The sequence below is a fragment of the Oncorhynchus mykiss genome, chromosome Y, assembly GCF_013265735.2.
Source record: "Oncorhynchus mykiss isolate Arlee chromosome Y, USDA_OmykA_1.1, whole genome shotgun sequence".
In the NCBI taxonomy this organism is placed as follows: domain Eukaryota; kingdom Metazoa; phylum Chordata; class Actinopteri; order Salmoniformes; family Salmonidae; genus Oncorhynchus; species Oncorhynchus mykiss.
Window position 1 is genome coordinate 14,195,523 of NC_048593.1, and position 18,465 is coordinate 14,213,987.

Sequence of the window (18,465 nt, forward strand, 5' to 3'; positions counted from 1 at the left end):
TTTGCAAGCCTGTGAGTGTCTTCCGCTCATCCGTGTGTATGTGTTTGTGTGTGACTACCTGCCCTGTCAGCAGAGTAATGTCACGCTCCACCCCTCCGTAGGGGATTCAGTGGGAAGATCCACTCCAGAGTGAAGAGGCCAGCTCTAATGTTAGAAGAACGCACCAAACAGTTTGTGTGTGTGTGTGTGTGTGTGTGTGTGTGTGTGTGTGTGTGTGTGTGTGTGTGTGTGTGTGTGTGTGTGTGTGTGTGTGTGTGTGTGGTAAAGAGGGCCCTAGAGCCCACTCATGCTGTTCTCCCTAACTAAACTCAAAAGGCATAGCATTCAGAGCCACTGAGAGAATCGCTCACTAGCCTGGTTGCTAGTCTTTTCTGCTATAGCCTACTGCTTTGTAGTTGTCATGATTGGCGCAACACAACAATTAAATTGGCAACAACATGCAGATCAGCACCCAGGCTAGGGTTTCACTACATTCTCCACCAGTGGATGGTGGTCACTACCATACAGCGGTAGTTGTTTTACACGTTATGCAGTTGCCGTTTACAGCTGTAAACATATACATGTAATTGTACTGTGGTTATCCAAGGACAAAACGAGATGTACAACACAAGGGCAACTCAATGGGAAGCTTTGCTGGATATTTTCATCTCAAGTCGTCATCGAGATTCTAATTGTTGTGTGTGACTCAAAAACAATTGCCTGAATTATTCGGAACAGTAACGTTGTGCTCGTGACATGTTATTGTTACTTACCAGTCCACCGGCAGCAGGCAGCAGGCAGCAGCGCTCCTTGACACTTCGTGCACACTGTAGAAATCTTGCAGGAACTATCCAGTTTGTGAGAGGAGGACAGTGCTGTGTGTATGACTGTGTACCTGGAAATGCGTGAGAAGATAGTTAGGAGGATGTGTGTGTGTGCCTCTTTCTTTCTTTGTGTGAGTGTGTGTAAGTGATTGAGTGAGTGATTGAGTGAGTGTGTGTGTGAGAGAGAGAGTAACAGCTGTGACGTTAGTCAGGTCTGGGAATCAATCAATCGCTTGCCTGCGAGCTGCTCAGGAGAACAGAGAGAAAGGGAGAGAGAGGGTGAAAGAGAGAGAGATTGATGTGATGAGGTAAGGGAGGAGATGAGAAATAGCGGAAGAATGAAAAAAAGAGGGGGGGGGGTAATAATTGTGGCATCTACGTACCAGCTGTAGATAAACGATGATCAATTCAGACTCATATAAAATGTATTCTGTCCACGCTCTATTGCACTACCAACATTACAGCGTTATCCCGGCTTGTCCTTTGGAGGTCTGCATTAAACAGCTGCACTCACCAGGAGAGAGACCTACAGAGGGGCACTTCACTTCTGCCCTGTAAGTCCATGTCTGTTATGGATTGATGTCAGTGGAGGCTGCTGAGGGGAGGGCGGCTCATAGTAGTGGACGGAGCGGCGCAGATGGAATGGCATCAAACACCTGGAAACCATGTGTTCGGTGTACTGTATCTGATACCATTTCACCGATGCCGCTCCAGCCATTACCACGAACCCGTCCTCCCCAATTAAGATGCCACCAACATCCTGTGATTGACATACTGTCACCGTATACCATGTTTTTTTTGATTGAAAGCAGAACGGCCAAACTACTCTTTCTATTTACAGCCCTATAATTAAGCAGGGCCAGTGGAGTGGTGAAATGGCAGTAGAGGGGGGAAATATACAGGCTAAAAGGCATTTGTTTGTGCATTTCATCAATGTTTCCATGACAACAGTCTGCAAGGAGATTGTGTTCGCAGGTTGTGTTCACTGATATTTGACTTTTACCAGACACACTCGAGATTGTAGTGTGTGTGTTTGCTCATGCATGTGTAGGTTATCCTCAAGGTTTCTTGGACACGTGTGGGTAGGTCATCGTGAATAATTAGGGGTTTTCAAGGAGATCTCATGACAATATCAAGCAAGGCTTCACTGGCATAGTGCTATATGGATGAACAGACAGACAGGCAGGCAGTGCTCTGTGCTGTGCATGACTAAGATCAGTCCTTTGTTGGCCCCATGGCTATGATGCAGAGGAAACTGTTGCTCCGTGGCTATGATGCAGAGGAAACTGTACCTCCACCGCTGAAAGACCCTGACAGGCACAACACCTTCTTTTCACTAACTCTGAAAAGACAGCCAGCCAGCCACATAAAGCCACATGTAAATTACACATGAATGAGTAATCTGTATTATTAACAATAGCGAGTCCGAATGAAAATCACCCACCTGGCTGCCTCAGCAGATAAAGTAGAATTAGAATATTTTGGGGCTTTGGTTGATAAAATCTGATTTAATCACAGCAGTATTAGAACAATAATCAAACCACACAAATTCGGCCAAATAGAGAGATTTAATTAGAGGCCAAATATATGCTACACTAAAAAGTAATAATTCTGGGGTTGGGGTAGATTTCATGACACACACGCACAGGAGTTTGCGGTACATAGCTGTGTACATCACAGGAGGCTGCAGAGGGGAGGACAGCTCTTAATAATGGCTGAAATTAAGTGAATGGGATAGTATCAACCACATGGAAACCCTGTGTTTGATGAGTTGGATGATCATTCCATGTATTCCATTACGATGAGCCCGTTCTCCCCAATTAAGGTGCCACCAACCTCCTGGTGTGTGTGTGTGTGTGTGTGTGTATGTATATATATCATTGACACACCCACTTCTTAACTGGGCTCTCCCTGTAGGAGATGCTTGAGTAGGTCTGGTCTTTGGAGGACCTGGCATTGGAGGACTGGTTATAGTACCCTCCGGTAAGAAGCCTCACACTTCTTCTGGATATGACAGAGAGAAAGAGAAAGATAGATTGATTTGAATAACCTAAACCGACCTTAGGTCAGTGTTTGTCAGGGGAAACGTCATCTTCCTTAGCACACAAAACTGTACAATAGAGTGCCACCTGGTGGCAATATTGGGTCCTACAGCAAATGTTTCCCAATTTATCTTCTGATTCATTGATTGTTCATTGTGAAAACGTTTCTTGCGTCTTGCGAGTTTAAATAAGCACATAAGTACAAAATGATGTGTTGTAAAATAAACAAATACTGATTAAAACTGGGCATTTTGGGTCACAGTCTTGAATATTATGGGGCTATTTTACTTCTACTAGTCCTGGGGCCCTTGTTAAGGTTAACTGCATTTTAAAAACTGTGTGGTTCGAGTCCTGAATGCTGATTAGCTGACAGCCGTATACCATGGGTATGACAAAACATTTTTACTGCTCTAATTACGTTGGTAACTAGTTTATAATAGCAATAAGGCACCTTGGGGGTTAGTGGTAACTGGCCAATATACCACAGCTAAGGGCTGTTCTTATGTACAACACAACGCGGTGTGCCTGGATACAGCCCGTGGCCATATACCACATCCCCCCCGGGCCTTATTGCTTAAATTAACTTTACCCAGTACCAGGATATTTTTGCCAAAAACCAGGTTGCCTCTGCCAGGAAGCTGAAACTGAGCCACAAGTGGATTTTCCAGCAGGACAATAACCCATAGCACACATTAAATACACAAAGAAGGGGCTAATTGGCCACAAAATCTAATTTTGCAATGGCCACCTCAGTTTCCGGACTTGAAACCCATTGAAAACCAGTGGTTTGATTTGAAGAGGGCAGTCCATAAGTGCAGACGAAGGATATCAAGGACCTGGAAGGATTCTGTATGGAGGAATGTTCTGAGATCCCTCCCTCTGCATTCTCCAACACATAAGACATTTTAGAAAAAGAAAAAATTATCCTTGTGAAGTTTTTAAAACAGGGGTGTCAAAACATTTTGACAATACCCTTTGAGGCATTTTTTTAAATTAATTGTTAATTGTTAATTCCCACGGCTATGTATTTTGGACGGACGTGTGCAGGTAGCCTACAGGGGACTTTTGAAGGAACCTAATCTGATTTAAAGATTGTGACCGGTTGTGTTTATGCCATATATAAAAAGCCAATACTTTTTCAAAGTTAACTGACAAATATTTAGGCTATATTGAAATGTTAGATTCTAGGTGCGTGAGGAATAGCCACTCATTTTGGAGAGGAGGCAGAGCATGTGTTAGTTACTAAGCTTTCCTGAACAACTGGGCCTGCTGGGAGCATATGTGGCCACATTATATAGAATTACTTGGGAGAATGATGAGCCACAACAGACAGTGCATCTCAGTATCAGAAGTTAAAATACAGCCAGACTTGCCTGCCTTTCTAGACCGTATAAACTACCGAGGGTAGGTCTAGACCGTATAAACTACCGAGGGTAGGTCTAACTGTATAAACTACCGAGGGTAGGTCTAGACTCTATAAACTACCGAGGATAGGTCTAGACTGTATAAACTACCGAGGGTAGGTCTAGACCCACAACATAACATTTTCACTGAAGCCATGACTATTTTCACGAGTGTGTCAAGAGATATAGGATTAAAAACCTTGAGTGTCTCCTTTGATCCTAGGTCCTGGCACAGACTCATGACAACGGAGCTTTGTTACTGAGGAGTGGCTTCCGTCTGGTCACTCTACCATAAAGGCCTGATTGGTGGAGCGCTGCAGAGATGGTTGTCCTTCTGGAAGGTTCTCCCATCTTCACAGAGGAACTCTGGAGCTCTGTCAGAGTGATGTCATATATACACATATTCATATACATAGCTCATATATCAAGCACATATATTAAGCCGCCTGACTCAAGTCATTGCACGCACCCCTGTCCAAACAGGAAGCACCCTACCCCCAGCCATAAACTGCCAGTTTCAGTTCCCCTTATCTCACGACTCCTGGACACACACACACACTCCACCCCCCTCTACTGGTCGGGTGCCAAGAGCAGAGGACTCTGCTGTGCACCATTGGGGCTCCTGCTCTGGCTGGAGCAGGCCCGCCTCCAACTCTTCGGGACCAGTCAGAAGACCACCACGACAAGACTCCACCTACATTATTCCATGTATATAATCTGCTACAACCTTTGTCTAGGCCCCTTCTTCAGCTAACTCCTTCTGAGCTATATGAATCAGGTCCGTGCACGTTAAACTGCAGGACAAGATATCTTTTGACTCAATAAACTGCCTTTTTGTTACAACTGAAATCCACTCTGTCCAGCGTCCATGATTTGGTCTCACTCTCCTGTAATTCAATCATCAACAGTGACCATCGGGTTCTTGGTCATCTCCCCGAGGCCCTTCTCCCGCGATTGCTCAGTTTGGCTGGGCGGCCAAAGAGTCTTGTTGGTTCCAAACTTAAATTTAAGAATGATGGAGGCCTCTGTGTTCTTGGGGACCTTAAATGCTGTAGAAATGTTTTGGTACACTTCCCCAGAGCTGTGCCTCGATACAATCCTGTCTCAAAGGTGTACGGACAATTCCTTCAACCTCATTGCTTGGTTTTTGCTCTGACATGCACTGTCAACTGTGGGACCTTATATAGAGAGGTGTGTGCCTTTCCAAATCATGTCCAATCATTTGAATTTACCACAGGTGGATTCCAATCAAGTTGTAGAAACATCTCAAGGATGATCAATGGAAACAGGATGCACCTGAGCTCAATTTTGAGTTTCATAGCAAAGGGTCTGAATAATTATGTAAATCAGGTATTTCTGTTTTCGCTTTGTCATTATGATGCATTGTGTGTAGATTGATGAGGGGAAAAATGATTTAATCCATTTTAGAATAAGGCTGTGTAATGTAACAAAATGTGGAAAAAGTGAAGAGGTCTGAACACTTTCCGAATGCACTGTATACATTGGTAAATGTGCAATTTCAATGGTCAGTCAGATTTGAACCTCTTTTTGAAAGAGTTTAAATTGGGATTTTTTTTCAAAATGTTTCCCCCATGGTAAGTTGAATCAATGTCCATGCAAGAAGTGAAATAGATTCGACATTTACTGACTGTGTTGTCCCACACCCAAAGGTGCCATATCTCTATCACTTCTGCCCTCCTGTTTTCAACACCACGATTTAAAAGTAGCTAAATGTTTTAATAGTACATCTCTACAGGTCTGAAATGAGAAACAACCTGAGTTCAGCTAGCTAAAAGATATCATTGACTGTCACAATCCTGTGTCTAGGTCTGAGGCAGAGAATGGAGGAGAGGACAGGCCCAGGACACTTGCCAGTGGGAGGTCTGTTTGGGGGCACTCAGCTGTCATTGGCTCCTGAGTCAGACCTTTTAGAGAGCAGGAAGAAACCGCCCCTCATGAGGTGAGACTCATATGTCATACCATATTATGTGTAATTATGTGAATATGTCTGCTTTAGCAAACTGGGTGCACATTTTTGTTTTAGCCCAGCACTGACATACTTGATGAAACTAATCTCCAAGCCCCTGCAAGTGTCAGTAGATTAGTTGAATCAAGTGTTTAAGTCCTGGTCTAGAATAAAAAGGGGCACACCCCAGGGATGTAGAAACATTGCTTTAGCCCAGGGGTGTCAAACTCATTCCACAGAGGGCAGAAACACTGCTGTGCTTTTCTTTTTTCCTTTCAATTAAGACCCGAGGGAGTTAGTGACCTTGATTGATTGATTAATTAAGCGGAGCGGAAACACGCAGACACTCGGCCCTCCATGGAATGACTTTTACACCCGCTTTAGTCAATGACTTTCTCATTTGTTGTAATACCATAAATGTGTGAGTTGTTTTTACTAATAAGAAAACCACAATTTTTTGTATGTCCTTTTTTTGTGACCTGTTCGCAACCCTGCAGAAGCTTGGCCCGGTGTTGTGTCGACGAGCCTTGACGTTGCTCTATAAACAACACACTTTACACAACCATGCTGCAGGGGACGTGACCGGCTGTCCCCATGAGAGCTGCTTGTTCCTTTTGACTTCAGTAGACCTAGTGGAAACAATATTTTACTTAAATGTCATTCAAAGTGGATGTTTCATTGATCGTAAGGACAAAGCCAAGTCAACTTGTTTTGAGCTATTCTACTGAAGTTGTCTGTCTACATCGTTGTTTTTGTACCAAGCACTTGATGTATGGTTTGCCACTGTGCTTATGTGTGTAAATCATGTCCCCTTTTTCAGATCTAAAGCTGTGGAACAGCTTTCCCCAATGCCTTCCCCAATGCCTTCCCCAATGCCTTCCCCAATGCCGTTTCACACACAAAAGACTATTTTCTCCCGTTTCATCTTTAAAAGAAACTGCGTTCTTATTTCACTTGATTAGCCACACGGTGTTGTTGTGTCTGCAGAATAGATTTTGCTTGACATCCTCTGCTCTGTCTCTTCTCAGGTTACACCTGTGCACATGCTGTATCAGGGCTAAATGTTTCCCTGATAACTGGATCAGTTTTTAATCCAAGGTCTTCGGCAGAGATACGAAAGGTACGGTATAACAATGGAGTACTATACAGTCAATTAGGGATGTCAATCGGTTAGCCAACGAAAATACATTTGACCAGTCATGCTTATCGGTCAGTTTGGTTAGTTTGCATATTTTTGTGGAATCAAATTGCCACGTGTGTATTTTCGTTAGTTCGCTCATGTGTCTTATCACACACTCACACCAGACAGAGCCTTTCAGCAGAATAATATCGCCTGTCGGACAGCAATAAATGCGCAGCGGTAGTGCAGCAGTCTAAGGCACTGTATTGCGGTGCTAGAGGCGTCACTACAGACCCTGGTTAGTTCCCAGGCTGTGTCACAGCCGTCTGTGATCGGTAATCCCAGTGGCTGTGGGGTAGGCCGTCATTGTAAATAAGATATTGTTCTTAACTGACTTGCCTAGTTAAATAGTTAAATAAAGCATCATTTTTTTAAAAGTCTAAAACTGCTATTTTGGTGCCAAATGCACTCGTTATCACAACCACAAATGAGCGGTTAGACCAGTTTTATTTGAAGATATTCAATCGTCAAGTTTGTTCTTAATTAGTAACAATATTATTCTTTCATTGTAATTTGTCATGTGACATCTGTTTTTTCCAGCACGTATTTGCATCCTTCCTGTCCCGAGATACAACATCAAATCAAACTTTATTGTCACATGCGCCGAATACAAGTGTAGGCCTTACCGTGAAATGCTTACTTACAAGCCCTTAACCAACAGTGCAGTTCAAGAAGAGTTAAGAAAATATTTACCAAATTAAATATAGTAAAAAATTCAAAAAAAATAACATAATAACATAACATATAATAAACAGTGAGTAGCAGCAGTATACAAAACAAATGGGGGGGGGGGGGGGGGGGTCAATGTAATATTCCAGTGGCCATTTGATTAATTGTTTAGCAGTCTAATGGCTTGGGGGTAGAAGCTGTTAAGGAGCCTTTTGGTTCTAGACTTGGAGCTCCGGTACTGCTTGCCGTGCGGTAGCAGAAAGAACAGTCTATGACTTGGGTGACTGGAGTCTCTGACAATTTTATGGGCTTTCCTCTGACACCGCCTATTATATAGGTCCTGGATTGCAGGAAGCTTGGTCACAGTGATGTACTGGGCCGTACGCACTACCCTCTGTAGCACCTTACGGTTAGATGCCGAGCAGTTGCCATACCAGGCGGTGATGTAACTGATCAGGATGCTCTCAATGCTGCAGTTGTAGAACTTTTTGAGAATCTGGTGACCCATGCCAACTCTTTTCAGTCTCCTGAGGGGGATAAGATTTTGGCGTGCCCTCTTCGTGACTGTCTTGGTGTGTTTGGACCATGATAGATCGTTGGTGATGTGGATACCAAGGAACTTGAAACTCTCGACCCCCTCCACTACAGCCCCATTGATGTTAATGGGGGCCTGTTTGGCCCGCCTTTTCCTGTAGTCCACAATCAGCTCCTTTGTCTTGCTCACATTTGGGGAGAGGTTGTTGGCCTGGCACCACACTGCCAGTTCTCTGACCTCCTCCCTATAGGCTGCCTCATCGTTGTCAGGGATCAAGCCTACCACGGTTGTGTCGTCAGCAAACTTAATGATGGTGTTGGAGTCGTGTTTGGCCACGCAGTCGTGGGTGAACAGAGAGGGGACTAAGTGTTGGGGAACCAGTTGTAGTTGCCTACCCTTACCACCTGGGGGCGGCATGTCAGGAAGTCCAGGATCCAGTTGCAGAGGGAGGTGTTTAGTCCCAGGGTCCTTAGCTAAGTGATGAGCTTCGTGGGCACTATGGTGTTGAACGCTGAGCTGTAGTCAATGAACAGCATTCTCACGTAGGTGTTCCCTTTGTCCAGGTGGGAAAGGGCAGTGTGGAGTGTGATTGAGATTTGTTGAGGCGGTATGCGAATTGGAGTGGGTCTAGGGTATCCGGGACGATGCTGTTGATGTGAGCCATGACCAGCCTTTCAAAGCACTTCATGGCTACCGATGTGAGTGCTACGGGGCGGTAATTTTTTAGGCAGGTTCCCTTCTCTTCCTTGGGCACAAGGACTATGGTGGTCTGCTTGAAACATGTAGGTAATACATACAGTGCCTTGCGAAAGTATTCGGCCCCCTTGAACTTTGCGACCTGTTGCCACATTTCAGGCTTCAAACATAAAGATATAAAACTGTATTTTTTTGTGAAGAATCAACAACAAGTGGGACACAATCATGAAGTGGAATGACATTTATTGGATATTTCAAACTTTTTTAACAAATCAAAAACTGAAAAATTGGGCGTGCAAAATGATTCAGCCCCCTTAAGTTAATACTTTGTAGCGCCACCTTTTGCTGCGATTACAGCTGTAAGTCGCTTGGGGATGTTTAAAGCTTGGGAAATCTTTTTGTATCCAAATCCGGCTTTAAACTTCTTCACAACAGTATCTCGGACCTGCCTGGTGTGTTCCTTGTTCTTCATGATGCTCTCTGCGCTTTTAACGGACCTCTAAGACTATCACAGTGCAGGTGCATTTATACGGAGACTTGATTACACACAGGTGGATTGTATTTATCATCATTAGTCATTTAGGTCAACATTGGATCATTCAGAGATCCTCACTGAACTTCTGGAGAGAGTTTGCTGCACTGAAAGTAAAGGGGCTGAATAATTTTGCACGCCCCATTTTTCAGTTTTTGATTTGTTAAAAAAGTTTGAAATATCCAATAAATGTCGTTCCACTTCATGATTGTGTCCCACTTGTTGTTGATTCTTCACAAAAAAATACAGTTTTATATCTTTATGTTTGAAGCCTGAAATGTGGCAAAAGGTCGCAAAGTTCAAGGGGGCCGAATACTTTCGCAAGGCACTGTACTTGGTCAGGGAGAGGCTGAACATGTCAGTGAAGACACTTGCCAGTTGGTCAGCGCATGCTTTGAGTACACGTCCTGGTAATTCGTCTGGCCCCGCGGCTTTGTGAATGTTGACCTGTTTTAAGGTCTTGCTCACATCGGCTACCGAGATCGTTATCACACAGTCATCCAGAACAGCTGGTGCTCTCGTGCATGCTTCAGATGCATTCATCTGGATGTAAGTTCTTCCTCCCTTTTTTTCAATTATTTCAGTCTTTTTGTCACAGACAACAGCATTGTGAGGCTTAACATATTCTTAAACTATAGCGTTAGTATTGTGCAGTTGGCCTTTTCAAGTCTAACTCATTGGACACCATTGTAGGGGGACAATACAGGGAGCAGCCCCATAACTTCCTCTGCTGAGAACAGCTTCAAAGCCGATTGTCCCTCATCACTTCCTCTGGTCAGTACTGAGACTGTTGCCTTTCTCCCAAATCTTCCTCATAAATGACCATACAGCAAAGTGTGTTTGTGTGTTGTGTGTTGTAATTGTGTGTCTGGACAGTTTAACTTTTTTAAAATTTCAATTGGATCAAAATAACATAAATATTCTGTGTGTGTAAGATTTCTCTGGAGACTTCTCAGACCTAGATGGGGTGGTGCTCCACAGGAGGCAGGACATGCTGGAGAGCAGCAGCTCGGGCTCCCAGACTCCGGACTATGAGAAAAGGGCCGGTTGGTTATCCCTCTATGATGGCAGGGGTATCCAACCATCCTCTTGGTGAAAGACAAAACAATCATCACACACAAAGACAGAGATATGCAACATCATGGAGACAGAAATAAACGATGACTATACCCTTACATAAGTGGAGAGAAAGATTAAAAGAGAAATTGAAGAAATTGTCCCTGAGTTAGGAATCTTATCTATACAGATTAACAAAGAACAGTACTAACAGCATCCAATAGCCTAATAGTGTCCATGGAGAACAAGAGCACCTCCTTCCAGCTGCCCACTGCACTGTTGGCTAAGTAACACGGTCACCACCGATAAATCCATGATAATCGAAAATTTCAATAAGCATTTCTCTACGGCTGGCCATGCCTTCCTCCTGGCTAATCCAACACCGGCCAACAGCCCCCCCCCCCCCCCCCCCCCCCCCCCCCGCAGCTACTCGCCCGAGCCTCCCCAGCTTTTCCTTCACCCAAATCCAGATAGCAGATGTTCTGAAATAGCTGAAAAACCTGGACCCCTACAAATCAGCTGGGCTAGACAATCTGGACCCTCTATTTCTAAAACTATCCGCCGCCATTGTTGCAACCTCTATTACCAGCCTGTTCAACCTCTCTTTCGTACCGTCTGAGATCCCTAAACATTGGAAAGCTGCCGCGGTCATCCCCCTCTTCAAAGGGGATGACACTCTAGACCCAAACTGTTATAGACCTATACCTATCCTATCCTGCCTCTCTAAAGTCTTCGAAAGCCAAGTTAATAAACAGATCACTGACCATTTAGAATCCCACCGTACCTTCTCCACTGTGCAATCCGGTTTCCGAGCCGGTCACGGGTGCACCTCAGTCACGCTCAAGGTACTAAACGATATCATAACCGCCATTGATAAAAGACAGTACTGTGCAGCCATCTTCATCGACCTGGCCAAGGCTTTCGACTCTGTCAATCACTGTATTCTTATCGGCAGACTCAATAGCCTTGGTTTCTCTAATGGTTCACCAACTACTTTGCAGACAGAGTTCAGTGTGTCAAATCGGAGGGCCTGTTGTTGAGACCTCTGGCAGTCTCTATGGTGGTACCACAGGGTTCAATTCTCGGGCAGACTCTTTTCTGTATATATCAATGATGTTGCTCTTGCTGCGGGTGATTCCCTGATCCACCTCAACGCAGACGACACCATTCTGTATACTTCTGTCCCTTCTTTGGACACTGTGCTAGCTAACCTCCAAATGAGCATCAATGCCATACAACACTCATTCTGTGGCCTCCAACTGCTCTTAAACGCTAGTAAAAACAAATGCATGCTTTTCGCTGCCCGCACCCGCCCGCCCGACTAGCATCACCACCCTGGACGGTTCTGTCCTAGAATATGTGGACAACTATAAATAGCTAGGTGTCTGGCTAGACTGTAAACTCTCCTTCCAGACTCATATCCAAAATCAAATCTAGAATCTGCTTTCTATTTTGCAACAAAGCCTCCTTCACTCACGCCGCCAAACTTACCCTAGTAAAACTGACTATCCTACCATTCCTCGACTTCGGTGATGTCATCTACAAAATAGCTTCCAATACTCTACTCAGCAAACTGGATGCAGTCTATCACAGTGCCACCCGTTTTGTTACCAAATCACCTCATACACCCCACCACTGAGACCTGTATGCTCTAGTCGGCTGGCCCTCGCTACATATTCGTCACCAGACCCACTGGCTCCAGGTCATCTATAAGTCTATGCTAGGTAAAGCTCCGCCTTATCTCAGTTCACTGGTTACGATAACAACACCCACCCGTAGCACACGTTCCAGCAGGAAAATCTCACTGATCATCCCCAAAGCCAACACCTCATTTGGCCGCCTTTCCTTCCAGTTCTCTGCTGCTAGTGACTGGAATCGCTGAAGCTGTAGACTTATATTTCCCTCACCAACTTTAAACATCAGCTATCTGAGCAGCTAACCAATCGCTGCAGCTGTACATAGTCCATCTGTAAATATCCCACCCAATCTACCTACCTCATCCCCATACTGTTTTTATTTACTTTTCTGCTCTTTTGCACACCAGTATCTCTACTTGCACATCATCATCTGCTCATTTATCACTCCAGTGTTAATCTGCTAAATTGTAATTGTTCGCTACTATGGCCTATTTATTGCCTACCTCCTCATGCCTTTTGCACACACTGTATATTGACTTTTTTTCCCTAATGTGTCATTGACTTGTTTATTGTGTTATTGGCTTGTTTATTGTTTATTCCATGTTATTCCATGTGTAACTCTGTGTTGTTGTCTGTGTCACACTGCTATGCTTTATCTTGGCCAGGTCGCAGTTGTAAATGAGAACTAGCCTACCTGGTTAAATAAAGGTGAAATAAAAACATTTAAAAAAGAAAAAAAAGAAGCTAAGTTGGAATCACAAGTAGTATTGAGTCATGTGTTGGACTGCCAGGTGCAATCAGATGCTTTCAGTTACTTAAGCTTCTTTGCCCAAACACAGTTGTAGCCAAATTTTACTGTTTCAGGCTCACTTTTTCTTGTAGCCTGTAGACCTAAGAGTTCAACTGTATTTAAACAGACACTATTTAGTTTTTACATGGTGATACAGTCATGACTTTATGGTTTGTTTAAACAAATCAATAACATCTATTTGCAAAGATAAAGTATTGATTGGTTGTAGGCGGATTGTCTTCGTACAACTATCAAGACCTGTACGTAATTTCACCTGTTCACTGCATGTGCTTATTGGAGGGCTGAGTATAACACAAAGGTGGTTAAGTGAGCCACATGCACGGGAAGTGTAATCTTGCCTGAGACCTAAAGACTCCTGTTCGCCCCCCAAGAGAATGCCTAGGCTTTAGCTCAGTGGGCTAACATGGTCTCAGTGCGCACAAGCGAGCCAGATTAGATACCCATTAACAAGGCCACATCTGATAATGTTAGTAGTTAGGCCTATTGAATCGAAAGGAGATGAGAAGCGACGTAAATAATGTTTACATGCTTAGCGGCCTGTAGTGTTCACAGAGAGCATTCTGTGTTTGTTTGTTCAGAGTTTCCCAGCATCCCAGGCACGGTGAAGAACAGAGAGATGGCGGTGCATGCGGACATCCACCTCTAGACCCTGAACCAAAAGCACCGAGCCGCTCACCAGAATTGCATGATGCCCCTACGCATGAGCTCGACGCAATGGAAACAGACTCTTTTGATGATGATCCATTTTCCGGGCCAGGCACCTATCATTTTCCAGAGGGAATGGAAGCTGAAGAGTGGAACAGAATGTAAATATACATTAATAGAAAGGTTAAGATCGTAAAGATGCAGTTCTGCAAGTGTCGATGAAGATTTGTTTCGCTTTGTCTATTTGAGATTTTAATCCATTCTGGAGAGAAAACCTTTCACAGGTGCAAATGCTTAGTAAATCTGTCCATCTGTGTCGCTGACCTGTGCACTAATCCTGTCTCATCTGTAGGGCTGTCCAAGCCTGCCCAGGGGGGTTGAATTCAAAGTGAAATCACCACAGCCGACATCATTGAACACCCATCTACTTGTCTTTTTGCTCCTGTGAGTAACCTCTCATTGTGGGTGATAAGGTGGTGTCGAAGTCACCTGACAAGTAATTTCCCTAATCATTTCACTTGTCGCTGGGCATGTCGAAACAAGGCAAGTGACCTGGCCGTTTTGTCCCGGCCTGGGTGTTAACTTGGTTGTGGGATTGTGTGTTTGTGTCATGTGGGAGATGATTCAACAATGGGAGTTGAATTGTAAAAACGTGTTACTTATTGAAAGCAAAAGTGTTCCTGGGGATTCCAGCCCTCATATGGGTGTGTGACGTTTTTGTGTTGTCTTTGCAGAGTAAGTGTCCTTGTCTTATCCTCGTGTTACATGGACTTCAAGATTGTGGTTCTTGAGAAGCAGTTGAACTTGTTGGGTTCCGTAGGGGACTATGCACGCACCAAGTAAGAGCTGCCACTAGAGCTTTGTCTGAGATAACAGTGCAGCAATGGGAATTAGTTAACATATTAACAATTGCAATCCAATAAGAATCCAGCCATATTAGCCCTGCTATACAGTAGATGGCGTTATAATGCATGATAAATCTGAAATGTATCTTAACAAACAGTTGGAAAACCCAAAGAATGACTTGGTCAGTCAAGAATCTCTGTCATTCTATATCATGTTATGAATATGTGTAATACGTGGGTTTTGATGTAATTTTCCCAAACATTTCCCATAGAAAATGGTAAAAATCCACTTATTTAAATGTTAATTGCTTTCGGTTTTAAGTTTAAGCACTATTTTACAATACTTAATACGTAAATGTATCCTAATGACGGGATAAAGTTAAATGGACCTTTGCGTTTGTCGTCTTTCATTTGCATCATGCCATGGGAATGAGCTGAAACTGAATTCACCTGGATTCAGACATGAAGGCTAATTCGGAGCATACTTTGTTTCAGACACGTGCAACACAGATCACAGGCCGACTTCAATGCAGAAATCTATGGGGAGTTGTCGACTAACCTTTTCAAGCTAGAAAAGGTTAGTCGCCTTGCCAACAAAAATCTGCTCACTGTTTGCTACTCCTAAAAGTAGTTTCATCCACTTCATTAAAGGTTACTCTTTGGGAGTAGCTAATAGTTACTAATCTAGCTTGTCCTGGTTTACCCAGCTCCTGTGCCATGTTTGGGTGGGTGTGTACAGCACCTTCAGAATGTATTCATACCCCTTGCCTTATTCCACATTTTGTTGTGTTACAACCTAAATTCAAAATGGATTTGAAAAAATTCAATCTACAGACAATACCCCATAATGACAAATTGAAAACATGTTTTTAGACATTTTTGCAACAAACAAAAAAAAGCAATTTTTTTGAAAATAAAATACAGAAATATAATTTATATAAGTATTCACACCCCTGAGCCAATACATGTTAGAATCCCCTTTGGTAGTGAATACACCTGTGAGTGTTTCTGGGTAAGTCTGCAAGAGCTTTGCACACCTGGATTGTACAACATTATTCTTTGAAAATTAGTCAAGCTCTGTCAAGTTGTTTGTTGATCATTGCTAGACAGCCATTTTTAAGTCTTGCCATAGATTTTCAAGACGATTTAAGTCAAAACTGTAACTAGGCCACTCGGGAACATTCAATGTCATCTTGGTAAGCAACTCCAGTGTATATTTAGCCTTGTGTTTTAGGCTATTGTCTTGCAGAAAGGTGAATTTGTCTCCCAGTGTCTGTTGGAAAGCAGACTGAACCAGGTTTTCCTATAGGATTTTGCCTGTGCTTAGCTCTATTCCATTTATTTCTATCCTTATAAAACTCCCTAGTCCTTGCCGATGACAAGCATACCCATAACATGAAGCAGCCACCACTATACTTGAAAATATGAAGTGGTACTCAGTGATGTGTTTTGTTGGATTTGCCCCAAAGTTAACACTTGTATTCAGGACATAAAGTTAATTTCTTTGCCACGTTTTTTGCAGTTTTACTTCAGGGCCTTATTGCAAACAGGATGCATGTTTTGGAATAGGCTTCCTTCCTTCTTTTCATTCTGTTATTTAGGTTAGTATTGTGGAGTAACTACAATGTTGATCCATCCTCTGTTTTCTCCTGTTAGGTTCTTATTTTCAGAGTAGATAACTCACGGACACTAGAGAAGCTTAACCAAGTTTAATTCTTCCCAAATGGTCGATACAGCTGTAATTCAGACACAAACATGGCTTCCCCCGTAGTAGTATTCATACCCCACTTTGGGTGGAGTCTCCTCCTTATCTCTAAACATTGCATCATTATTGCTGAGCAGGGAGCTAAGTCATATGAGCCTTCAACAATTTCTCCCCTTATCAGTACTGCCACATGCAATCGTGTTCCCTGCACTCAGTCCCTCCCAAGCTTCTTTATGGCACCCCTCATGTCTCTTTTGTAACTAATGTTCCTATACTTCTCAGTATAACAATGTTCAAAGTTTCACCCAGAATCCAACACTCCTATCACAGGCATTAAATGCTAACTCTTTTTAAAGTCACCATTGTCCTCATGGTGAAATCCCTGAGTGGTTTCCTTCCTCTCTGGCAACTGAGTTAGGAAGGATGCTTACCTTTGTAGTGACTGGGTGTATTGATACAATGTGCACTTAATAACAACACCGTGCCGCATTTACCCATCTACCAATAGGTGCCCTTCTTTATGAGGCATTGGAAAACCTCCCTGGTCTTTGTGGTTGAATCTGTATGAAATTCACTGCTCGACTTACGGACCTAACAGATAATTGTATGTGTGGGGTACAGAGATGATGTAGTCATTAAAAACATTATGTTAAACACTATTATTGCACACAGTGAGTCCATGCAACTTATTATGTGACTTGTTAAGCACATTTTTACTCCTGAACTTAAGGCTTGCCATAATGAAGGCATTGAATACTTGACACAAGACATTTCAGCTTTTCATTTTTAACAAATTTGTAAAAAAAATAATTTAAAAAATCTACTTTTACATGATGTGTGTAGGTCAGTGACACAATCTAAATTAAATATAATTTAAATTCAGGCTGTAACACAATAAAATGTGGGAAGTCAAGTTGTGTGAACACTATCTGAAGGCACTGTAAATACTGTCATTGTCACCTCACCACTCTCAATGAAACTGCTCAAACATGCCATGCAGTCAGCTCTGTCACTGAGCTAACAACTTTTAATTTAAGTTGGACAATAGCTCTGCTTTCACAATAGCATATTTTTTGTGTGACCATTCTCCATTTGGTTACATAATGGGTGAATAGTATAATGATCTTGTTGGAGATTGTCAAGAGTCCATTGTGGGAGTGTTCTTCGCTCATCAGCCTCTATTGCATTCTATTGTTATCAAATTATATGTATTTAATCTGTCTATAATCCAACAAAACCAGATACAGTGAAATCTCAGGAAGCTACTTGAAGAGATACTGATCGCGTCGCTGGACCGAAGCAGTTCCTTCTTAAAACTCTGGTGAAAACACTGCAGATTTGATCTGCAATCTGTTGCCAAATAACAGACGGACACTTTGGAAAAGAGAGCATTTCTTAATTGTGCAATAGCAGTATCTTCCTTCTCTCTCTGCGCAATAGCAGTATCTTCCTTCTCTCTCTGCGCAATAGCAGTATCTTCCTTCTCTCTCTACTCAGGACAAAACCCATTATTTTGTATCTGATTGCGTGCCAGAGTAATCGAGACATTTCAGCAAATGTAGCTAGTTTGGTCCGAATCCTAACTTCAAACTCATGCGGCTAATAACTCAGAATTTCGCTTAAATCATGCCTGGAGGTCAATGGAAGATTGACATTTAAAATAGCGATTAGTGTGCAGATTTGAAGTCAAGATGCAACCCTTAGTGAAGACAAGCCATAAGCTTTAGCCTATGTGTAGTACTGTATCTGAACATTTTCAATATTAATGTGATTTTTTCAGGTATGAGTAGGTCCCAAGGACCCATCTATTTCAATGTTTTTCTAAAGACAAAATGTAATGCCTGCTGTTCATGTTCCCTTTTGTTACAGATGCATTGCCAATACAATATTTATAGTTCTTGCTTTTTTCATCTCAAACTGTCATTCAACATGCCTAAATG